The 27000-nt window shown below is 41.8% G+C and overlaps 1 protein-coding gene across 2 annotated transcripts in view; it reads right to left on the reverse strand.

The window, feature by feature from the left end:
* Positions 1 to 27000, reverse strand: part of LOC106606127 (bone morphogenetic protein receptor type-1A) — a 72307-nt gene that overhangs the window by 29754 nt on the left and 15553 nt on the right. For both annotated transcript variants that reach the window (XM_014202262.2, XM_014202254.2), the window contains exon 2: positions 23988 to 24125. The gene's annotated coding sequence lies outside the window, so the exon portion shown is untranslated. The remainder of the gene's footprint in view (positions 1 to 23987; positions 24126 to 27000) is intronic.

A 27000-nucleotide genomic window follows, 5' to 3' on the forward strand; every position in this document is an offset into this window, starting at 1 on the left:
TTATCCAGCCGTGTCAATACTGCCCCCTAGCCCTAACAGGTTAAAATAAAGTGGTGATTAACTGACCCAAGACAGGGATTTTTTTACACGGATTAAAATGTCAGGAATTGTGGAAAACTGAGTTTAAATGTATTTGGCTACGGTGTATGTAAACTTCCAACTTCAACTCTATATACTGTATTCAATTCTATCTATTGCATCTTAGCCTATGCTGCTCTGAATTGCTCATCCATATATTTATATATTCTTATTCCTTTCCTTTGATTTGTGTGTATTAGGTATTTATGAAATTGTTAGATATTACTTGTTAGATATTGCTGCACTTTCAGAACTAGAAGCACAAGCATTTCGCTACAACATCTGCTAAACACGTGTACGTGAGCAATACAATTTGATTTGATAATACACAGCTAACTCCTGCTAGCTAGGTAACATTAACAACATGCTTCATGATCAAGTAATGTATCATACAGTGGCATTCATAATATAGGCTACACAGCAAGGTAACGTTAGCAAGAGAGCTAGATAGCGCAACAAAATAATTTGTCACATTTAGCTATCCCATTGCTAGATAGGCGCCATTAGGCTTACCGTAAAATTTCAAATAAACACCTCGGATATTAATTGCTTAAATCACAGAACACAACAGGCGCTTAAATAAGCTAATATTGTATCTAATATTAGAGACAGGCTTCTATTTGAGCCAGGCGTCCATTTCCTCCATTGTTTAATTCCAGCATTTTAGTAAAATGTGTCATTTCCTGCACTGTGTTATCATTTATAAACCAGGTCACATTTATTGTCTTGGTATGCCTCTATTTCAACAGCCCAAAAATTCCTTGACAATAATTATTCTCCTCTGACTGTGCATTTTCATCAGTTCTTACTTTGACGATTTCCAGGGGTCTCGAAGTTGACTGTTTTTGTGTTTGCCCGTTACCTAGCAGTTCTCAGCTGTTAGCAGACAATGGCTAGCAGTTTCTTTCTGGCAATAAAAACAGATTGCCATTACTGAATTGTTTTATTTAACAAATCAAACATGAAACCTCAAAACAAAATCATGGTAACCTCAAACAATTAATTTAGACCCACCGTTTAGTTGAAATAGGCGTTTTTTTGCTGAAATGTGTGCCATTGCATGGCTATTAAGAGAGGCTGGCGGCTATTTGAGGCTGAATAATTTAAGTTTTACGCTACACTAGCTACAGTATTAAAGTTACCTTAGAATAAACCAGGCTTAACTTTATCAATATCATGGAAGTCATGAGGTAAAAGCAAATTGTGACTTAAAACGTTGATAAGTCCCTGGGGAATTGCTTCTTGCCTGGATCTTGGTGGCAGCTCAGTGCAGTCAAGCAAACAAAAAGTAACTGTTGAGATTTAAAGCTACGATGACAATTTCAGAACGTTAACTGGCTGTTACTACAATTTCAGGTAAAAACTCAATAAAACAGGTTAAAAAAAGGAAAATGTCTGTACATTTCAGCCGTTTCAAAAACATTGCTATGCTATTACAATTTTTACTGTAAGAGTGTTGGCTCAACAAGACATTTCTGTTTACACTGCCTTGTTTAGATGGGAGCAACTGTCAAGCGAGTGTTCTGCGCTCCGGATGGCTTGCGGTCGAGATGTGACAAGTACGCTAGTTTACATTCCATTATGTAGCCGAGGGTATTTTTGCGAAAAGTCTAGTACGTGTGGAAATCCTCTGATGGAAATGATAAAGAAATTGCCGTCGTTCCAGAACACTGCACGGTGCTTATTCTCAGGACAAGAACTAGCACATCTAGAAACTAACCTGAGGTGAATTTGAAGTGATAGTGCACTCCCAAAGTATGAAACTCACTGACACATTTTGATTTTCCGACTGAACAATCCCTTAAAGCTGAACATGGCCGTATGGTAGGGCCAGAGTCCGCAATGATTTTGTTATGTCCAACCCTTGCCAAATGTATACAATTCTACAAATGACAATCTCAGGATTCTCTTTCATGTCAGCCTATCAATGAATCCACTTGAACTGAGACCTGGTATAGAAACAACAGATGCTGCACCCCCAATTCCTCATATAGTAATAGCTCTGTAAAATGAGCCTGGAGCTGCATGCCTCCTCTGTGCTTGGGGGGGGTCGCAGACATCAATAATCCAACTCTAATGCCTCTCCGCTTCCTCCTCTGGAAAGCTGCAGGGGAGACCAGACATCAATAACCAACCTTAATGCATCTGCACTTCCCGTTCTGGAAGAAATCGGTCTAAATGAAAACAAAGCTGCCTGATTGACTTCAATGCTTACTTTCCATCTCCTAAGCTTGAAAAATAAATGGACTAATATTGGGCGTTTTAGTAGAGGGTAATAAGGTAGACTTGAGCAATACAGGCCTGGTGAATGGACAACAGAGACAAGGGGGTGTAAATGAGAAACACTTAGGTACAACTAAACACTCTTGCTACGTCGCTCACACAGCCTTGGAAAGAGCTCTTCACTACAGCTCTGCTGCCATGTCATTTGTCTCCTCTCACCCCTGCTCTTCCACTCTCTCGAGCTCTCACTACCTTGGCCCAGATCCCTTGGCCTCTCCTGGGGCCCCTCCATGCAGGCAGCCCTCTCCGTGCTGCAGGCAGCCTTCTCCCAGTGTCAGCGCCCTGCCCACATGCCTTTCAAGGCCTGCTAGACTGCAGGGCAGACTTTCTGGCTCCACTGCCATTGTTTGCTTGGCTGCTTTGCACCTCATCCAGGGAGTGGATTAGCATAAGAATACCCATCCACACTGAGCTGCCGACTTTTCCTCCTTATCTATGAGTTATTCTTCATCCTCTTCCTCATTTTCCTTCCTCATTTTCCTTCTCCCCACACTCCAGCATCTCTCCCTTCCTGATTGACAAATTTCAGAAGAAAGTGTGTGAGTCCCTATTGGTTGGGAGAATTACTTCTGTGAGTAGGAGAAACAAAAGTTCATTTGCAGGGCAAAATAACACCTGCCACTGCTCAAATACACCCAAAACCCCACAGTGTATAAGTATAAGATACAATTTCGCCAAGTACTTTTGAACCTGTTTACACCTTAAACCTGATACAGCTAAAAAGATAGTTCAAACATCTCTACCGATGTTGCTCAGAGTGTGTGAGGTAGGGAAAGTGTTTTATCATGACAGTGTCACTAAGGAAACACTTTGCCTAACCTATGTGTCATAAAGCATACATTGCTACCATAAACATTAAAATTATAACATCAATTAGGTTAGGGAGGACCACTAGAGGTACACAAACTTGGTGATGTCATAAGAATTGAGAAATAAGAGCGTGTGCGTCTAAAGTGCACTACAAGATAGAGGCCTCAACTGTGATCTGATGCGTCACACATGCCATTCCCATTTCACACAGTCAATGAGTGTGACCAGGGCAGAACATGAAAAGGAGCTACAGAGGCTTTTTAACTCTAAAGATAGGCTAGGCAAACGTTGAAACAAAAACTTAACACTAAAATTAAAAACCACGATGTCATAGTCCACATAGACAAATCCATTTGTTCAGAACTGTTGACCAAACTGAACTCAACAAGTGTTTTGCTTTAAACATTCAACTGTATTCCAACATGGGTTTGTGGCAAAAAGGTAGGCTGTGATCCATGGACACACTGAAGTGAGAAGGTATGGTGTTAAATAGAAGCCTGGACATTTTCCCCTGGATCATCGCAGCTAGCTAGCTGCTATTCGAGTGACTACTCCAGCTAACGTCGGTCCCGACGCAAGCACAAATTAGCCTGGAGCTAGCCCATGCTAGGCCCTTTCCCCCAGCTAGCTAAAGAGGCTCATCAGCCACTCCTGGGTTAAAATACCCGGACCCCTTCTACTTCCAGTACAGGGCACGGAACCCCGCCGATCCTTCACGACTGGACTATGACATAATCTGCTCGAGGGGGTACTCAACTGGCCTCTACATTGCAACGTCCCCTGAATGCCCATCTGCTAGCTGCTATCCGTGGCCCGCTAGCTGTCTAGAGCATATTGGACTGTTAGCTGTATAGATCCATCGGCCAATTTCTTGGGCCACTATACCTATTTTGCCAATTGGACCTGGACCCCTCTGCTACTCGGAACCCTACTAATCCATCACGACTAGTCTATCGACGTCACCGCATGCGGAGGCTAAAACAGGCTTTCCTCCGTCGAGACGTCCCTCTAAGGCCCTCTGCTAGCTTGGTAGCCTCGGCCTGCTAGCTGTCTGAATTGCCATGTCTCCAGCCAACCCAACCACTCATTGGACCTCTATTGATCTCCCGGCTACGCATGCTTCTCCCTAATATCAATATGCCTATGTCCATTACTGTTCTGGTTAGTGATTACTGTCTTATTTCACTGTAGAGCCTCTAGCCCTGCTCAATATGCCTTAACCCACCATTTAGTTCCACCTCCCACATGTGGTGACATCACCTGGTTTAAACGTCTCTAGAGACAATATCTCTTATCATTACTCAATGCATAGGTTTACCTCCAATGTACTCACATCCTACCATACCTTTGTCTGTACATTATGCCTTGAATCTATTCTATCGCGCCTAGAAACGGGCTCCTTCTACTCTGTTCTGAACGTAATAGACGACCAGTTCTGATAGCCTTTAGCCGTACTTTCAGGGAAGTTAGGAACAAATATACACAGGCAGTTAGGAAAGCTAAGACCAGCTTTTTCAAGCTGAAATTTGCATCCTGCAGCACAAACTCAAAAAAGTTCTGGGACACTAAAGTCCATGGAGAATAAGAGCACCTCCTCCCAGCTGCCCACTGCACTGAGGCTAGGAAACACTGTCACCATGGATAAATCAACTATAATTGCGAATTTCAATAAGCATTTTTCTACGGCCGGCCATGCTTTCCACCTGGCTACCCCTACCCCGATCAACAGCCCTCCACCCCCTACTGCAACTCACCCAAGCCTCCCCCATTTCTCCTTCACCCAAATCCAGATGGCTGATGTTCTGAAAGAGCGGCAAAATTTGGACCCCTACAAATCAGACAATCTGGTCCCTCTTTCTAAAATGATCTGCCAAAAATTGTTGCAACCCCTATTACTAGCCTGTTCAACCTCTCTTCGTATCATCTGAGATTCCCATAGATTGGAAAGCTGCCGCGTTCATAGCCCTCTTCAAAGGGGGAGACACTCTAGACCCAAACTGCTACAGACCTATATCTATCCTACCCTGCCTTTCTAAGGTCTTCGAAGCCCAAGTTAACAAACAGATTACCGACCATTTCGAATCCCACCGTACTCTCTACGCTATGCAATCTGGTTTCAGAGCTGGTCATGGATGCACCTCAGCCACGCTCAAGGTCCTAAACGATATAAGCGCCATCGATAAGAGACATTACTGTGCAGCCGTATTCATCGACCTGGCTAAGGCTTTCGACTTTCAATCACAACATTCTTATTGGCAGACTCAACAGCCTTGGCTTCTCAAATGATTGCCTCGCCTGGTTCACCAACTACTTCTCTGATAGAGTTCAGTGTGTCAAATCGGAGGGCCTGTTGTCCGGACCTCTGGCAGTCTCTATGGGGGTGCCACAGGGTTCGATTCTCGGGCCGACTCTCTTCTCTGTATACATCAATGATGTCGATCTTGCTGCTGGTGATTCCTTGATCCACCACTACGCAGACGTCACCATTCTGTATACCTCTAGTCCTTCGTTGGACACTTAACTAACCTCCAGACGAGCTTCAATGCCATAACACTCCTTCCATGGCCTCCAACTGCTCTTAAATGCAAGTAAAACTAAATGCAACCGATCGCTGCCCGCAGCTGCACGCCTGTCCAGCATCACTACTCTGGACGGTTCTGACCTAGAATATGTGGACAACTACAAATACCTAGGTGTCTGGTTAGAGACTGTAAACTCTCCTTCCAAACTCACATTAAACATCTCCAATCCAAAATTAAATCTAGAATCGGCTTCCTATTTCGCAACAAAGCATCCTTCACTCATGCTGCCAAACATACCCTCGTAAAACTGACGATCCTACCGAACCTCGACGATGTCATTTGCAAAATAGCCTCCAACACTCTACTCAACAAATTGGATGTAGTCTATCACAGTACCATCCGTTTTGTCACCAAAGCCCCATATACTACCCACCACTGCGACCTGTATGCTCTCGTTGGCTGGCCCTCGCTTCATACTCGTCGCCAAACCCACTGGCTCCAGGTCATCTACAAGTCTCTGCTAGGTAAAGCCCCGCCTTATCGCAGTTCACTGGTCACCATCGCAGCACCCACCCGTAGCACGTGCTCCAGCAGGTATATCTCACTGGTCACCCCCAAAGCCAATTCTTTCTTTGGCCGCCTCTCCTTCCAGTTCTCTGCCGCCAATGACTGGAACGAACTGCCAACAAAACCCCCCCCAAAAAAAACACTAAAGCTGGAGACTCTTATCTCCCTCACAAGCTTTAACTTCTTCGTGCTAGGTGGCAGTATTCGGAAGTTTGGATGAATGAGGTTCCCAAAGTGAACTGCCTGTTACTCAGGCCCAGAAGCTAGGATATGCATATAATTGGTAGTATTGGATAGAAAACACTAAAGTTTCCAAAACTGTTAAAATAATGTCTGAGTATAACAGAACTGATATGGCAGGTGAAAACTCAAGGACAATCCATCCAAATTTGATTTTTCTTCAGCTCACCCTTGATTACTAGGGCTGAATGGGAATATAAAATAAATACCTCCCAGATTGCAGTTTCTAGGGCTTCCACTAGATGTCAACAGTCTTTAGAAAGAGTTTCAGGCTTGTTTTTTGAAAAATGTGCTAGAATTTGTAGTTTTAGTAAGTGGCTCCCATTTTGGCTGTAGTGTTAAATGCACGTTAAATGCACATGCTTAGTGTTGGTGGATGGTATACATCTCTTTGCTTAGCTTAAACTACTAATGTGTTTCCATTCCCCTTTAAGGATTAGCCTGAACTGCTAGGCCTAAACCCAGTATATTCCTGATTACGATCCATTGTGGGTCGTAACTTTGTCATAATGAAACGCATCACTTGCCCCACATCCTCCCATCTTCAAGGTCAGTCTATTGACCGCAGGAGAGATGCTTTCCTGACAGAGTACTTGCAGATCCTGTTGTCCTGACAAAGCCTTATTTCAGATCATGCTCTGGTAGGGAGGATCTGTCTCAGGGTGGATGGTTTCTCACAGGAGGATTGCTGTGCTGGAGCGCAGCCTGGCCCCAGCTCTTATCAGCACCTTGCCACTCCCCCTCTCCCCTCCTTTGCCAGTGGAATGTGTGAGCAGGTAATGGAAAATAAACAGACAGAATATCTCAGCTCCTGGGAATTGGTGGAGTAATAGTGGGCACCTTGCCGGAGCCAAGCCTTTTGTCAAAGTAAAAACAATATTTAAACAACAGTGGTTTTGAGTTGGCATGCTTGTGGATTTTCTAAAACGTTCTGCTTTCTTAAAGGGGGCCTCTATTTTAACAAGGGCGTCAACACTGTTTAGATCAGAGGGTGTTCAGTAGATTTCAGGAGGTAATATCAAGATCACAGGCAACCCTAATATCAATGTGAAACCATGATGTAAAACGTAAATTACCCTGTAGAGTGGTTTAATCATAGGGTAGCCTACTTGTGTGTGTGAGCATGCCTTATTAGAGATGCATTAGCCGTGGTTGCAGTAATTGACTGTCTGTGAAGGATAACCTCAGATCCTGGGAGGCATGGTCATAGAGAGAAGCACATTGGCTCACTTCATTTAAAAAATAATATTTCACCTTTATTTAACCAGGTAGGCTAGTTGAGAACAAGTTCTCATTTGCAACTGCGACCTTGCCAAGATAAAGCAAAGCAGTTCGACACATACAACAGCACAGAGTTACACATGGAGTAAACAAACATACAATCAATTATACAGTAGAAAAATTGTATATACAGCATGTGCAAATGAGGTAGGATAAGGGAGGTACGGCAATTAACCTGTTAGGGCTAGGGGGCAGTATTGACACGGCCGGATAAAAAACGCACCCGATTTAATCTGGTTACTACTCCTGCCCAGTAACTAGAATATGCATATAATTATTGGCTTTGGATAGAAAACACCCTAAAGTTTCTAAAACTGTTTGAACGGTGTCTGTGAGTATAACAGAACTCAAATGGCAGGCCAAAACCTGAGAAGATTCCATGCAGGAAGTGGCCTATCTGACCATTTCTTGCCCTCCTTGATCATCTCTAACAAATACAGGGGATCTCTGGCATGACGTGACACTTCCTACGGCTCCCATGGGCTCTCAGAAGGCGGGAAAAAGCTGAACGATGTAATTCCATCCCCAGGCTGAAACACATTAGCGCGTTTGGCAAGTGCTCTATCAGAGGGCCATTAGACTGAGGCTCGTGCATGAGGGGATAGCATGCTTTTACTTTCACTCTCTTTGTAATAAAAAACGATTTCCCGGTCGGAATATTATCGCTTTTTTACGAGAAAAATGGCATAAAAATTGATTTTAAACAGCGGTTGACATGCTCCTAAGTACGGTAATGGAATATTTAGAAATATTTTGTCACGAAATGCGCCATGCTCGTCACCCTTATTTACCCTTTCGGATAGTGTCTTGAACACACGAACAAAACGCCGCTATTTGGATATAATGGATTATTTGGGACCAAACCAACATTTGTTATTGAAGTAGAAGTCCTGGGAGTGCATTCTGACGAAGAACAGCAAAAGTAATAACATTTTTCTTATAGTAAATCTGAGTTTGGTGAGTGCCAAACTTGCTGGGTGTCTAAATAGCTAGCCATGTGATGCCGGGCTATCTACTTAGAATATTGCAAAATGTGCTTTCACCGAAAAGCTATTTTAAAATCGGACATATCGAGTGCATAGAGGAGTTCTGTATCTATAATTCTTAAAATAATTATGTTTTTTGTGAACGTTTATCGTGAGTAATTTAGTAAATTCACCGGCAGTGTTCGGTCGGAATGCTAGTCACATGCTAATGTAAAAAGCTGGTTTTTGATATAAATATGAACTTGATTGAACAAAACATGCATGTATTGTATAACAATGTCCTAGGGTTGTCATCTGATGAAGATCAAAGGTTAGTGCTGCATTTAGCTGTGGTTTGGGTTTATGTGACATTATATGCTAGCTTGAAAAATGGGTGTCTGATTATTTCTGGCTGGGTACTCTGCTGACGTAATCTAATGTTTTGCTTTCGTTGTAAAGCCTTTTTGAAATCGGACAGTGTGGTTAGATTAACGAGAGTCTTGTCTTTAAAATGGTGTAAAATAGTCATATGTTTGAAAAATTGAAGTTTTTGCATTTGAGGTATTTGAATATCGCGCCACGGGATTACACTGGCTGTTGAGTAGGTGGGACGCTTGCCCGGAGAGGTTAGCAGGGAAAACTCTAGAACAGTGGTCACCAACCTTTTCTGAGTCAAGATGACGGAGTCAAAATGCAAGCTGAGATCTACTGCTCAAGATTTTTAACCTGTTTGGCATAGGAGGCAGTATTTTCACGGCCGGATTAAAAAAAACGTACCTGATTTAATCTGGTTACTACTCCTGCCCAGTAACTAGAATATGCATATAATTAGTCGATTTGGATAGAAAACACTCTAAAGTTTATAAAACTGTTTGAATGGTGTCTGAGTAAAACAGAACTCATATGGCAGGCCAAAACCTGAGAAGACTCTATACGGGAAGTGCCCTGTCTGACCATTTCTTGTCCTTCTTTAGCCTCTCTATCGAAAATACAGCCTCTGTGCTGTAACGTGACATTTTGTAAGGCTTTCATTGGCTCTAGGAAGGCGCCAGAACGTGGAATGATAGCTCTGCAGTCTCTGGCCGAAAAACAGCAGGGGTTTTGGAGAGTGGTCCTTCTGAGGACAATGACACTGGTGCGCGCGTGCATGTGACGACTCCATGTTTTTCTTTGTGTTTGAACGAATACGTCGTCGCCCGGTTGGAATATTATCGCTATTTTACGAGAAAAATCACAAACATTTATTTTGAACAGCGTTTGACATGCTTCGAAGTACGGTAATGGAATATTTTGCATTTTTTTGTCACGAAACGCGCCGGCGCGTCACCCTTCGGATAGTGAATTGAACGCACTAACAAAACGGAGCTATTTGGTTATAACTATGGATTATTTCGAACCAAAACAACATTTGTTGTTGAAGTAGAAGTCCTGGGAGTGCATTCTGACGAAGAACAGCAAAGGTAATAACATTTTTCTTATAGTAAATCTGAGTTTGGTGAGTGCCAAACTTGGTGGGTGTCAAAATAGCTAGCCGTGATATGTACTCAGAATATTGCAAAATGTGCTTTCACCGAAAAGCTATTTAAAAAAAAAAAAAAAAGATCGGACACCGCGATTGCATAAAGGAGTTCTGTATCTATAATTCTTAAAATAATTTTATGTTTTTTGTGAACGTTTATCGTGAGTAATGTAGTAAATTCACCGGAAGTTTGCGGTGGGTATGCTAGTTCTGAACAAAACATGCTAATGTAAAAAAAGCTGGTTTTTGATATATGAACTTGATTGAACAAAACATGCATGTATTGTATAACATAATGTACTAGGAGTGTCATCTGATGAAGAGCAAAGGTTAGTGCTGCATTTAGCTGTGGTTTTGGTTTTTGTGACATATATGCTAGCTTGAAAAATGGGTGTGTGATTATTTCTGGCTGGGTACTCTGCTGACATAATCTAATGTTTTGCTTTCGCTGTAAAGCCTTTTTGAAATTGGACAACGTGGTTAGATAAAGGAGAGTCTCATCTTTCAAATGGTGTCAAATAGTCATATGTTCGAGAAATTTAAATTATAGCATTTTTAAAGGTTTTTCGTATTTCGCGCCAGGCGCTACCATTGGATATTGGCGAGTCCACAAGAGGTTAAGTAACATGACTTAAACTTAAGCCTATGCAACATTAACCAATTAAAAACAGTACTGTAGCATTGAGGTTTGTGCAGTAAGCTATAGCCCCAATATACACTGCTCAAAAAAAATAAAGGGAACACTAAAATAACACATCCTAGATCTGAATGAATGAAATAATCTTATGAAATACTTTTTTCTTTACATAGTTGAATGTGCTGACAACAAAATCACAAAAATAATCAATGGAAATCCAATTTATCAACCCATGGAGGTCTGGATTTGGAGTCACACTCAAAATTAAAGTGGAAAACCACACTACAGGCTGATCCAACTGATGTAATGTCCTTAAAACAAGTCAAAATGAGGCTCAGTAGTGTGTGTGGCCTCCACGTGCCTGTATGACCTCCCTACAACGCCTGGGCATGCTCCTGATGAGGTGGCGGATGGTCTCCTGAGGGATCTCCTCCCAGACCTGGACTAAAGCATCCGCAAACTCCTGGACAGTCTGTGGTGCAATGTGGCGGTGGTGGATGGAGCGAGACACGATGTCCCAGATGTGCTCAATTGGATTCAGGTCTGGGGAACGGGCGGGCCAGTCCATAGCAACAATGCCTTCCTCTTGCAGGAACTGCTGACACACTCCAGCCACATGAGGTCTAGCATTGTCTTGCATCAGGAGGAACCCAGGGCCAACCGCTCCAGCATATGGTCTCACAAAGGGTCTGAGGATCATCTCGGTACCTAATGGCAGCCAGGCTACCTCTGGCGAGCACATGGAGGGCTGTGCGGCCCCCCAAAGAAATGCCAACCCACACCATGATTGACCCACCGGTCATGCTGGAGGATGTTACAGGCAGCAGAACGTTCTCCACGGCGTCTCCAGACTCTTGTCACATGCTCAGTGTGAACCTGCTTTCATCTGTGAAGAGCACAGGGCGCCAGTGGCGAATTTGCCAATCTTGGTGTTCTCTGGCAAATGCCAAACGTCCTGCACGGTGTTGGGCTGTAAGCACAACCCCCACCTGTGGACGTCGGGCCCTCATACCACCCTCATGGAGTCTGTTTCTGACCGTTTGAGCAGACACATGCACAAGGTCATTTTGCAGGGCTCTGGCAGTGCTCCTCCTTGCACAAAGGCGGAGGTAGCAAGCCTGCTGCTGGGTTGTTGCCCTCCTACGGCCTCCTCCACGTCTCCATATGTACTGGCCTGTCTCCTGGCAGCGCCTCCATGCTCTGGACACTACGCTGACAGACACAGCAAACCTTCTTGCCACAGCTCGCATTGATGTGCCATCCTGGATGAGCTGCACTACCTGAGCCACTTGTGTGGGTTGTAGACTCCGTCTCATGCTACCGCTAGAGTGAAAGCACCGCCAGCATTCAAAAGTGACCAAAACATCAGCCAGGAAGCATAGGAACTGAGAAGTGGTCTGTGGTTACCACCTGCAGAACCACTCCTTTATTGGGGGTGTCTTGCTAATTGCCAATAATTTCCACCTGTTGTCTATTCCATTTGCACAACAGCATGTGAAATTTATTGTCAATCAGTGTTGCTTCCTAAGTGGACAGTTTGATTTCACAGAAGTGTGATTGACTTGGAGTTACATTGTGTTGTTTAAGTGTTCCCTTTATTTTTTTGAGCAGTGTATTATCACCGCATATGGGCTTTGCTTGAATTGACCTGTTGTTCGGGCCATTTAAAAAAAGATTTCAAAATTTGATGTAGGCTATATGATCATACCAGTAATAGATTTGTTGTTGTATTACTTATGAAGCAGAGCTAAGCGAGCATACATTTAAAATAAATAGCTTTTTATTTTACTGGGCTGATGGTCAGTCTCAGCAGCAGACCGAGGGTCCGCCTCAACATCCCTCCACTCTCCCTTTCCTCCACTGTCAATGACCAAAAATGGAAACCATCTTCCAGCCGATGGGGAAACTTGAGTCACACTGCACTATTTCTGCCTCATGCACAAATTCATGTTGCTACTCCTATGAACAGAGAAAGTGAAATATTTCTCGCTACATTTCTTTTAGAAGACCCTACTAATAACAATGCAAGCCTATAGATGCACTTTTGGTGAGATTCTGTAGGTAAAGATAATGTCAGCCTATTAATTAGGAAAATAAAAAATGCCATATTACTAGGCTATTCAAAATCATTGTAGGCCAACTCTTTAAGCTGCCCTGCACAACCAATGAACCAACAACATCACCTAGGCCTATGAGTTATTTTGCAGACTCATGAATAGAACGGTTGGAGTATAGCGTAAGGTAACCAGTATGCATAATAACACAGTCCACACAAAGGCAATTACTAGAAATGGTTTCATTTTGAAGTATAAGCTACGCCAATTATGTACCAAAGACAACTTAAAATCAAACATTTTCTTGCCATGCGTAATATGCGGTAGGCTGTGTATTGTATAACGGCACAATCCTTATTTTAATTCAGGTTGGGGGGGGGGGGGGCTGTAGGCTTATTCTTATGCATAAGCTCTATGGGTGTTTTGAATTAATCACCACCTTAGAAAGCACTGTCCATTTTGCTGTGTTAGGCTTTGAAACAACATCCACACAATGACCATTTTTTCCCCACTCAGTTTCAACCTGTTGAACTTCTTTCTTCAAATTCATCTATCACAGTGAGGGGAGTTTTAAAAGCACGATACTGTTTTGATGTGATTTTCGACTGCATTTGCATTGAGTCAGTGGTTAGAGGGAAAATAGAAAACTGAGTACCATTAGCGACCTCATGGTCATTAGCGAGTTGGCATCTACCAACCCATGTACAACTATTTGTTGAAATGTGCTTGATCTCGAATGTTTTAAAAAAATCTTGAAGACAACGTTAATTTGCTTTGACTACAGTGTTCCATGTGCATTTGTGGGGCACAACAAAATAGAAACCAAACAAAGCATGTTCTCCATGAATTCCCTTTCCCCCCTCAGTGTCTCACTCACTCAATTGTGTTTTGACCGCTCCCTCTACACACGTGTGCACACAAGCTCCCGTTAGGCCTAGAGAAATGCCTATAAAACAGTGGGTATAAAAAAGAAAAATCATCTAACTGATAAGATATACAAGCTACATTTCCTTGATGACAGTTTTATCACAAATTCAAAATGGACTGGTTGATTGACGTAGGGAAATGTGTTCCAACAACTAGCTGCAGTTTTGGAATAATTGTATTCCGCCCATTTTCTGCGTATATTAGGTTACTTTGTGAAGGGCTAGCGTAAATTAGAATGGGTTAGCCTGGGCCATAGCCCCCTAAACATTCAGGTTCCACACTGAAAATATACAAAAACAGTGATAACGACATTGGGTATTTTCACCAGAATCATTAAAGCTGCAATATGCAACTTTTTGGGCGACCAGACCAAATTCAATTAGAAACGCAAGTTATAGATCTGTCATTCTCATTTGAAATAAAGTCTAAGAAGCGGTAGATCTGTTATGTGCACTATTTCTATGCTTCCCTTGCTTAAATTAGTTCTTGCATCTTTTACTTTCAGTTTTGTACACCAGCTTCAAAACAGCTGAAAATACAATATTTTGGGTTATGGAAAAGATATTTCAGAGTGGCTTAGTTGGTACAATGATTCTCTAGCAAACTGAAATTGGGTAAACTGTTTGAATTTTAACAACCAAGAAATGGGGGATAGGAATTTCTGCATAGTGCATCTTTAAAGAAAAGCTCCACCTAAAACTATCTTGGTATTTGTTACATTAGGCCATTGTGGATATGGTCCCACAATGTTTTCAAAATATGCAACTTTCAAAATACAGAAATATGGCCCATATGATGCATCATATGATGCTGCGTTTTGCAAGAAAGTCCAATCCAACATTGTTTTATGATTATTTAAGTTAGCCGGAGAGCTGAACTAACCCAGCTTCCAGACAGATAATAAAAGTGCACAGTGAAGTGTTTTAGTGCAGATGTGTTTAATATACAATGCAGATAAGAAAGTATCTGATAATGGAACATTCCATAGAATTCTAGAAAAATACCACCGCTCTCTAAAAAGGCTGTAACGCATTCACAGTAAAAGGTATTATTCTGATTTCAGATGTTAAGCCCTTACAAAATAAGACTCAATATACTATCTTCAATAGGAAGTTCTGTAAATGGCAGTTTGGGGGGGAAAAAAGGTGTTACTTTCGTACAAGATACACATTTTCACAGGTCTTTTTTCTTGACCGATTACCATTTGATTTATGTTATGCTATATATTTTTTCAGGGCTGTTTCTCAGCTTTCAAAATATGCATAATGTTTTAATGTATAGTGCCTTCAGAAAGTATTCACACCACTTGACTTTCTTCCCATTTTGTTGTGCTATTCAGAATTATTATTTTTTTGCTACTGGCCTACAAAAGAAAGCACCATAATGTCAAAGTGGAATAATATATATATATATATATATATATATATATATATATATATATATATATATATATATATATATATATATATATATACACACACACACACAGTACCAGTCAAGTTTGGACACACCAACTGATTCAAGGGCTTCTTTATTTTTACTATTTTCTACATTGTAGAATAATAGTTAAGACCTCATAATCATGAAATAACATGTAATCATGTAACCAAAGGCAAATATATTTTATATTTGAGATTCTTCAAATAGCACTCTTGGCATTCTCTCAACCAGCTTAACCTGGAATGCTTTTCCAACAGTCTTGAAGGAGTTCCCACATATGCTGAGCACTTGTTAGCTGCTTTTCCTTCACTCTGCAGCCCAACTCATCCCAAACCATCTCAATTGGGTTGAGGTCGGGTGATTGCGGAGGCCAGGTCATCTGATGCAGCACTCCATCACTCTCTTGGTCAAATAGTCTTTACACAGCCTGGAGGTGTGTTGGGTCATTGTCCTGTTGAAAAACAAATTATAGTAGGGCTATCACTAAGCGCACACCTGAACCGGATGGGATGGTGTATCGCTGCAGAATGAGGTGGCAGGTAGCCTATTGGTTAGAGCATTGGGCCAGTAACTGAAAGGTTGCTAGATCAAATCCCTGAGCTGCCAAGGTAAAAATCTGTCATCCTGCCCCAGAACAAGGCAGTTGACCCACTGTATCCAGGCCATAATTGTAAATAAGAATTTGTTCTTAACTGACTTGCCTAGTTAAAGGTTAAATAGAAATAAAACAAATAAATAAAAAGAATGTTGTAGTAGCCTTGAATTATAAATAAAATCACTGACAGTGTCACCAGAAAGGCACACCCACACACCACCTCCATGCTTCACGGTGGGAACTACACATGCAGAGATCATGTGTTCACCTACTCTGCATTTCAAAATACACAGCGGTTGGAACAAAATCTCAAATTTGAACTCCGACCAAAAGGACAGATTTCCACCAGTCTAATGTCCATTGCTCGTCCAAGCAGGTCTCTTCTTATTGGTGTCCTTTAGTAGTGATTTCTTTGCAGCAATTTGACCATGGGGGATTGATTCATGCAGTCTCCTTTGAACAGTTGATGCTGAGATGTGTCTGTTACTTGAACTCTGAAGCATTTATTTGAGCTGCAATCTGAGGTGCAGTTGAAATCGTCCCACCTACGCAACAGCCAGTGTAATCCCGTGGCGCGATTTTCAAATACCTTAGAAATGCTATTACTTCAATTTCTCAAACATATGACTATTTTACACCATTTTAAAGATAAGACTCTCGTTAATCTAACCACACTGTCCGATTTCAAAAAGGCTTTACAACGAAAGCAAAACATTAGATTATGTCAGCAGAGTACCAAGCCAGAAATAATCAGACACCCATTTTTCAAGCTAGCATATAATGTCACAAAAACACAGAAGACAGCTAAATGCAGCACTAACCTTTGATGATCTTCATCAGATGACACACCTAGGACATTATGTTATACAATACATGCATGTTTTGTTCAATCAAGTTCATATTTATATCAAAAACCAGCTTTTTACATTAGCATGTGACGTTCAGAACTAGCATACCCCCCGCAAACCTCCGGTGAATTTACTAAATTACTCACGTTAAACGTTCACAAAAAACATAAGTTATTTTAGGAATTATAGATACAGAACTCCTTTGTGCAATCGAGGTGTCCGATTTTAAAATAGCTTTTCGGTGAAAGCACATTTTGCAATATTCTGAGTAGATGGCTAGCCGTGATGGCTGGGCTATTTAGACACCCACCAAGTTTAGCCCTGACCAAACTCCGATTTACTATTACAAAAGTTTGATTACCTTTGATGTTCTTCGTCAGAATGCACTTCCAGGACTGCTACTTCAATAACAAATGTTGGTTTGGTCCAAAATAATCCATCGTTATATCCAAATAGCGGCGTTTTGTTCGTGCGTTCAAGACACTATCCCAAGTGTAAATAAGGGTCACGAGCATGGCGCAATTCCTGACAAATTTCTAAATATTCCATTACCGTACTTCGAAGCATGTCAACCGCTGTTTAAAATCCATTTTTATGCCATTTTTCTCGGAAAAAAGCGATAATATTCCGACCGGGAATCTGCGTTTAGGTAAACAGAGGAAAGAAAACAAAGCATTCGGTCGACGCGGGCACGCGCCTGAGTCTCACAGTACTGTAACCAGCCACTACCCAAACGCGCTACTTTTTTTTTTTTTCAGTCAGAGCCTGGAAAGCCACGATTCAGCTTTTTGCTGCCTTCTGAGAGCCCATGGGAGCCGTAGGAAGTGTCACGTAACAGCAGAGATCCTCTGTAATGGATAGAGATAATCAAGAAGGGGAAGAAATTGTCAGACAGGCCACTTCCTGCATGGAATCTTCTCAGGTTTTGGCCTGCCATTTGAGTTCTGTTATACACAGACACCATTCAAACAGTTTTAGAAACTTTAGGGTGTTTTCTATCCAAAGCCAATAATTATATACATATTCTAGTTAGTGGGCAGGAGTAGTAACCAGATTAAAATCGGGTACGTTTTTTATCCAGCCGTGTCAATACTGCCCCCTAGCCCTAACAGGTTAACTCTAATGAAATGATCCTCTGCACCGCAGGTAAATCTGGGTCTTCCTTTCCTGTGGCGGACCTCATGATAACCAGTTTCATCATAGGGCTTGATGGTTTTTGCAACTGCACTTGAAGAAACTTTCAAAGTTCTTGACATTTTCCAGATTGACTGACCTTCATGCCTTAAAGTAATGATGGACTGTTGTTTCTCTTTGCTTATTTAAGCTGTTCTTGCCATAATACGGACATGGTCTTTTACCAAATAGGGCTATCTTCTGTATACCACCCCTACCTTGCAGAAAACAATTGATTGGCTCAAACACAATAAGGAAAGAAATTCCGCAAATTAACTTAAGGCACACCTGTTAATTGAAATGCATTCCAGGTGACTACCTCATGAAGCTGGTTGAGAGAATTCCAAGAGTGTGCAAAGTTGTCAATGCAAAGGGCGACGACTTTGAAGAATCTCAAATATATTTTGATTTGTTTAACACTTTTTTGGTTACTACATGATTCCATGTAAAAATAAAGAAAAACCATTGAATGAGTAGGTGTCCAAACTTTTGACTGGTACTGTGTATATATATATTTTTTTATTAAAAATGAAAAGTTTTAATGTCTTGAGTCATTACGTATTCAACCCCTTTATGGCAAGCCTAAAGTTCAGGAGTCACATAAATTGCATGGACTCACTATTATTGCACACAGAGCTAAGCACATTTTTACTCCTGAACTTATTTAGGCTTGCAATAAAAAGGGTTTGAATACTTATTGACTGAAAACATTTCAGCTTTTTATTTGTTACGAATTTGTAAACGTTTCTAAAAACAACATTCAGGCTGTAATAACAAAAATGGCAAGGGGTATGAATACTTTCTGAAAGCACTTTAAGTGCATTGATGATATCATCCCCACAGTGACTGTACGTACATACCCCAACCAGAAATGGAATACCAGGACACGTACTCAGAGCATGCGCTGACCAGCTGGCAAGGGTCTTCACTGACATTTTCAACCCATCCCTGACCCGGTCTGTAATACCAACTTGTTTCAAGTAGACCACCATAGTCCCCGTGCCCAAGAATGCCAAGGTAACCTGCCTAAATGGCTATCGCCCAGAGCACTCACATCTATAGCAATGAAATGCTTTGAAAGGCCTATTCATGGCTCACAACACCATCATCCCAGACAACCTGAACCCACACCAATTCACATACCATAGGGCTGTGTGGTAAACCATATTTTACAATATACCGGTATTGATGAACAGACCGGTTTGAGTTTTTACTTTACATTCTATAATGGTATTTGAATGTTTGGTTTGTTAAAAGTGATATGCTGTGTGTAACTTACATTGTTATAGTTTACTTTGCTACTTGAGTAATCTCTCTCCATACCGCTTTCCTCACAGACCTAACCCTGCCACATCATTCAAGGAGCGCATTTGTTGTTCGTCCATGGTCAATGCAGCCCATGCAACAATGTTGATGACAACGATGCCATTTTCACTTTGCTTCTTAATATAAACCCACTAGTGTTCGATAATTACACTATTAGTTTGTTTCTTACTAGAGGTCGACCGATTAATCGGAATGGCCGATTAATTAGGACCGATTTCAAGTTTTCATAACAATCGGTAATCGGTATTTTTGGCTGGCGATTGGCCTTTTTTACTACACCTTTATTTAACTAGGCAAGTCAGATTAAGAACACATTCTTATTTTCAATGACGGCCTAGGAACGGGGGTTAACTGCCTTGTTCAGGGGGGATTCGGGGATTCGTTTCTGCAACCTTCCGGTTACTAATCCAATCCAACGCACGAGGAGCCTGCATGGCAGGCTGACTACCTGTTACGCGAGTGCAGCAAGGAGCCAAGGTAAGTTGCTAGCTAGCATTAAACTTATCTTATAAAAAACTATCAATCTTAACATAATCACTAGTTAACTACACATGGTTGATGATATTACTAGTTTATCTAACGTGTCCTGCGTTGCATATAATCGATGTAGTGCCTGTTAATTTATCATTGAATCACAGCCTATTTCGCCAAACTGGTGTTGATTTAACAAGCACATCTGCGAAAAAAAGCACTGTCGTTGCACCAATGTACCTAACCATAAACATCAATGCCTTTCTTTAAAATCAATAAACAAGTACAGATTTTTAAACCTGCATATTTAGTTAATATTGCCTGCTAACATGAAATTGTGTCACATCTCTAGCGTTCATTGCACGCAGAGTCAGGGTATATGCAACAGTTTGGGCCGCCTGGCTCGTTGCGAACTAATTTGCCAGAATTTTACGTAATTATGACATAACTCGTAAGCATTCATTCAGACAGCACTTTCGTGCGTTTTGCCAGCAGCTCTTTGCTGTGTTTCAAGCTGTTTATGAATTCAAACCGGGTGGGTATAATTTGTGGAACGTTCCAATAGGAATCTATTTCAAAAACTTTGTAAATAACAAGGTTGCCAAAAAAACAACGCATACAAAGTTGTATAGCGGCAGAATAAGATACCGGGTAGTGAGTGGTCTATTTCATTGCGTTTTTCACTCATCACGTTTATTCCAAAAAATGTCTGTCCTCACTCTGGTTGCCTATAGACAAACATTAAGAATAAGCTTCGTGGTGAGTTGATGCCTATTCGGCAGCTAGTTAGCTAGGTTTGTATGCGTTGCTACTTTGTATGCGTTGTTGGTTGGCAACCTTTAACTTTACGTTTTTTGGAACGGATTCCTGTTGGAACGTTCCACAAATGATACCCACCCCTTCAAGCCTGTCAACTCCCAAGATTAGGCTGGTGTAACCGATGTGAAATGGCTAGCTAGTTAGCGGGGTGCGCGCTAATAGCGTTTCAAACGTCACTCGCTCTGAGACTTGGAGTAGTTGTTTCCACCCCTCTGCATGGGTAACGCTGCTTCGAGGGTGGCTGTTGTCGATGTGTTCCTGGTTCAAGCCCAGGTAGGAGCGAGGAGAGGGACGGAAGCTATACTGTTACACTGGCAATACTAAAGTGCCTATAAGAACATCCAATAGTCAAAGGTATATGAAATACAAATCGTATAGAGAGAAATAGTCCTATAATTCCTATAATAACTACAACCTAAAACTTACCTGGGAATATTGAAGACTCATGTTAAAAGGAACCACCAGCTTTCATATGTTCCCATGTTCTGAGCAAGGAACTTAAACCTTAGCTTTTTTACATGGCACATATTGCACTTTTACTTTCTTCTCCAACACTTTGTTTTGCATTATTTAAACCAAATTGAACATGTTTCATTAAGTTAAAAATAAGTGTTCATTCAGTATTGTTGTAATTATCATTACTATAAAAAAAAAAAAAAATGCAGTTTAAAATCGGTATCGGCTTTTCTGGTCCTCCAATAATCGGTATCGAAAAATCATAATCGGTCGACCTCTATTTCTTACATCTGCAAACAGCTACTTTGTCTTTTCTTAGCAAGATGGGCCTAAATACTTGTTAGCTGGAAATGCTAGTCGCTAGTTATTTCATTTATTTGCTAGCTAGCTGAGTCAGAGCAAACGTAATTAGCTAAACAGCCTGATAATACCAGTGATGGTGTAGACATAAATCAGCATGTTGTTTGTGCAACAGTATCTTCTAAATCAAAGAGGAATATGCAAAACATGAATATGTTAGCTACGTGAAGTAGCTAAGAGAAAACATGTAACCAAAGTTTACAGGGTCCTCTATGAAACACTTATCAACCCTTTGTTCTCGACCCCATCAATAACTCTTCCCTGGCATTTTTATTCATTGTCATGTCAAACCCTGTATTCAAAACTCCCACAATTATATTCTAACTATAGAATTAGAATAATCACTCTCGTTCCATGATTCCAACAGGTCACCCAAGTGTTTGCTCTAAATTGCAAGTCAAATCACAACATTTGGTTAAAAATAAGGCCTAGATTGTTTGCCCATACTGTGCAGCCCTATGTGACAGTGTGCAAATTAATTCAAATAGGTTAAGGAAATGTAGAAATTGATTAAAATGCTGAAAAGTATGTTTGGTTGAAGTTGAATTGAACAGTATAAAACAAATCAGAATTGAGAAAGACCCATTGAAATCACTTAGAATGTATGGGATCGTCACCCTAGGGTCACGCACTACTACATTTAGAACGTGTATTATTCAAAAACATAAAATAACATCAAATACAGTCATACCGTTCATAAAAAAAATTAAAAAGAGATATTTTGGCCATATCACCCAGCCCTAACTAGCATACCACCTCAACAGATCCAGAGATGACGCAATCTCTATTGCACTCAGCACTGCTCTCACCCACCGGGACAAAAGGAACACTATGTCAGAATGATGTTCATTGACTACAGCTCAGCAGTCAACACCATAATAACCTCCAAGCTCAGGACCCTGGGACTGAACACCTCCAGCTGCAACTGGATCCTGGACTTCCTGACGGGCCACCCCCAGGCATTGAGGGTTGGCAACAACACATCTGTCAACACGGGAGCCCTTCAGGGGTGTGTGCTTAGTCGCCGCCTGTACTCCATGTTCACCCAGAACTGCGTGGCCACGCACGACTCAAACTCATTTGCATATTTCTGTTAGTGAACGCCAACTCTTAAGTGCACGTGTGCGATACCTCAGTATGCCATCGCACTCCTAAACAAATCATTTTTTTACTTTGGCAAAGGGTAAAGTGTACAAAACTTAGTCCACTCTGTTCGTAACAGATTGTAGTTTTGGGAACAGAAAACTGTATTGAGATCAAATGTTTCATCGATGAGAAAATGTGCAGTGTCGGCCAAAATCCATTATGTTCCATCTTCTCCCACTGTCGGCCACTGGGCTACCTCTCACTACCATATTTGGTAGCGAATGGAAACACCAAGCGGATGCTTCACATTTATACAGCTGGTGAAATAGCTGTCTCATGAAGGAACATCTCGCCCCCGACTCGACTAGCGTTGTCCCCCTCAAACATTACCTCGGTTTCTTCACCTATCAACAAGGAGAGAAGATCCCGCCGCTTCCTTTAGATCACACCATACTTTAGAGCAGGGATCATCAACTAGATTCAGCTACAAGACCATTTCTTTGTAGACTGCAAATTGACCGCAAGAAGCTCAAACAGATATAATATTTGACAAAAACATAAAACAGATTTCCAAAATTAAAATCACTTGGAGCCGGTGATTGCTGGTGTTTTTACAGTCTTATGTCCAACAGTTGGAGACACCTGCTTTTAGAGTCCATGAGTGACGATTCAGGGGCAAATGTCAGACAAAACTAGAGGCACAAATGTCGGACACAAAACTAGAGGCATAAATTGGGAAACTCACCAGCTCGCCTTAGTGTTGTTTAAAAACGAGGAGGTGAAATACATTGGGTTCAACATTCTCTGTGAACATATGGTAGTAATTTGCTCGAGTAGACTCCCTGACTCTGAAAGTCTGCCGGTGGAGTGCGTAAGCTCAGACAGACAGTCTTTTCTCTCTCTCAAACAAAAACAAAATAGAGAACATATGTGCAACCAATCAGTTTATTATCTAATATTTTATACAATGAACTAAGACTAGGTGTCAATGTCAACAAACCTTTTTTTTAAGACCAAAAAAAAAAGAAATACAAAAGAAATACTTCAAAAATTTCATTCTAGATTTCTTATGGCAGGTGTCACTCCACCCATGGCAAACTTAGATGTCTAGCCTAAACCTCCAGGAGCATGTGCAATCATGTCCTTTCCTTCTCTTATTCCACCAGTTATTAATGACATCAGCAGACAGCTCCAATGACCCAATCTGTGCCTGCAATTATGATCCAGGAAACCACCTGATTGGCCAGCTCTGCTGGGAGAGGTCAGGGGTTAATCTCCTCAGAGGGGTATAGTCAGGTTGTGGTAATCACCGGTGCCCTCCAGAGAGAAATTAACATTTGTTTGTTAGGTAAGATAAAAAGGCTGAGATGGAATCCAAATAGAGATCCATTCACCAACCAAGCATGTGACCACAACACATCTTGCACAAATTACACACTGTATGGGGCTGAACATGCATCATCACAAGCATAATCCAGAGCAGGAGTCATCCCTCTGATTCACTGTAACAGCCATAGAGAGCAGTCTTACCTCATTGGGGGATCCATGGTGCAGGGGCATGTTGAGGATGCTTGTAGAGACCAGTGTTGGTGCTGGGGGTCATACAGATCCATAGGGATAAAGAACATAGACGCTGGAGATAAAAATCCAGCATGGCACCATGGAGACCTGAGCAGGAGAGGGTAAGAAATTCAAATTAGTCACACACCAAGAAAATGGGACTTACTGCACTTCAAAATGTGTCAATGTCAATGGCAGATTGGAACCACAAAACATGTCAGGTCGGGAAGGCTATTTATTATATATCACGAGTCTTGGGATGTCTGGTTGAAAATAAAAACTGATTTAGCTAAACATTTATTTTTTGTTTCTGCCCTGAGATTGTGCGCAAAAACCCTATGGGTTAAGGAGGCTGGGAGGGGGGGTTGCTGGGCAACCCGAGCGGTGCAGAGGTATCATTGCACAGTGCTGCAGACATCCTGTCACCGGGCCAGGAGCCCAGGGACCCAGCCGCAGTACACTACGACCTCCACTGAGGGAAAGGCATTACACATCACTGCAGCCCACAACTTAGTTCTCACAACTTTAGAAGTCATTAGCGGTGCCGGATCGGTGCGCACGTGGAATTACTGCCATTTCAGCATCACCTCCAGAAGGACGTTGCCAGAGAGAGAGAGAGAGACCGAGGCAAATTCCAACAGGAATATAAGAGATAGGCCTACAGCACAAAGGTAGAGGACTATAGTGTCTGAAAAATAAAAATGTGGGTGACTCATACATTGACTCACTTGTGTGATTAGTCAAGTCAGTAACCTCGAGAACCACAGTAACGCTGGCACGTTTTGGACTTCTAACCCCTTTTAAACAGTATGTTTGAGCTACAGGGTTGTTGCAGTGGATTTGTCCATTTGTTCCATTAGTCTATGATTAACAGGAGTTAGAGTGGCATTTCTGAGACAAGGGCGGATAGCGAAGACAGTTCTTCTCACACAAAAAAATAAAACATCTAAAGTCTGAACGGTTGGAGTTAAACTATGACGACCCTATCTATGAAAAGCGGAGACGAACACGTAACCAGTTTCGCTCTAAGACGCTAACAAGCCACACAAGAGTCGTTAGAAGGTAAGAGGTTCTTCTACATAGAAGATCATAGGAAATCCTAGGACACAGTGTCTATAATACTGTAATAAGCCCAAACTCCAGTTGTTACACAATTTCTGTACTTACAGCATTCTTATGAATACGTTTATCAGGTTTTTGCTTGGCAGCCATTGTTTTGGGGGAAAGGGATTACATAAAATGTATTTAAGATTAGCCTTTCAAAAACAGATTTAGGCCTAGCCTACATGAACCTGAAAACATACTGAGGGGCAAAGTGTCAGTCAATAGCTGGAATGATACCAGGGAATCCTCATCTAGCTGACAGAAATATCAGCAAAGACATCCATCCCAACAGCACATTGGGACACACACAAACATCTGATTTTAGACCGGGGAGGTGTTATTCCAAGGGGTGGGGGGAGGACAAGGGTGTCCCCATAAAGCCTCCAGTGAGTGGGCCACTGCAGGCCAGAGAAGCCCCCTGCTGTGGCTGGGAGATAAGTGGAGCAGCATGGTCTGGATATGGCCCAGCAGCCAGGAACAGCTCTCAGCACCAACATAGGGGCTTTTCTTCCACCAGGAAGAGCTCCTTGAGACTCAAAGGGTCTTTATTTAGCCAGGGATGTCAAAGTGAGTTTACATTCAAAACAGACAGCACGCGACAAACTCTTGCAGGGGAAATAAATGCACTATATCAAATAGAAATCTTCAATTCCTGCGAGCAGGAAACTATTCTGTTAGCTTAAAGGCATTTGAGGGCACCAGAGCAAAGTCTAAAACACCCTCGTAAAAGGAAATAACACAACTGCAGTAGGCATTCCATGCACTAACTACTTTCAGGCCAAATTACAAGAAAACTACCATTTGAAAGTGCTAGAGCGGTTAGTATGAGCAAATGGAATACAAATTGAAGAAAAATCCATGGACAGAGTGAGCACATTCAGGAGAGTGAAAGGCAGCAGAGGGAGATCAGCTGTGCTCATCTGTTTACAATACTGCCTCTAGACTCAAATGTCTCCTCACCAAGCCAGGGTCACTTAAGGGTGCAGCCGATAATTAGCAACTAACCGCGCTGGCTATTTATAAAGTCCTGAGAGAATGCAGGAATATATTCTGAGGTTGGGAGGTTTGTCACAGTGCAGGGGCATGGCTCCGGGGAAAGTTATTTTGAGTAAAAGCAACAATGCAGAGAGAAATGCAGGAAGCATTAAAATAGAGAGCGAAAGTACTAGCTAGACATCTTGTAGTTCTACTCCAAGTTTAAGTGCTATCATTAAAGTTGGAGAGTTAGCCTCACATCTGTTGTGAAGGGGGAAAAGCTTCAAGCGCCTTGTCACGTCATATGCAAATTCCTCACAGCACTAGGTGTCAGGTGTTAAACTTCACTGTCTGACAGGATAGTTGTGTAACCGTCTTTGTCCTTCCTTACATAATGGAAAATAACTGTCAACCAGTTAAGGGAACACTGCTGCCCCAAAGTGCGAGGAATCCCGCGGCAGAAAAAAAACTAAAGTCAACAAACAAAAAACGAAAAGAAACATTATTGGGCTGATGTGTGAGTTTGTGTGTGTGTGTGTGTGTGTGGGTGTGTGTGTGCAACAGAGGCTCGAAAAAGGAAGTCGAAGTGAAGCATTTGGAGATTCCATCGCTGAAGTTAATTCCGTTGGCTTTTGCAAAACCAACAGAGTGGCACGAGAGCAGAGGCAAATGTGTCGAAGCTCAGAGGAGCGACTAATGCCATCAAAGTGAACGATCAGCCATAGCTAATTGAAATTAAAGACCATACAGGGGGAGGGAGAGTGGCTCCGGTCCGTTCACAGGGTCCTCTCTGTGTGGGGATGTGTATAGGCATATGCCAGCTTTTCCCCCTCTCTCAGCAACTCACCTCAAAATCAAGTCCAACTGTTTTCTTACAGGAAAAATCAGCCTCCTGTTAACTAGC

Source organism: Salmo salar, chromosome ssa01 (assembly GCF_905237065.1).
Source record: "Salmo salar chromosome ssa01, Ssal_v3.1, whole genome shotgun sequence".
NCBI lineage: Eukaryota > Metazoa > Chordata > Actinopteri > Salmoniformes > Salmonidae > Salmo > Salmo salar.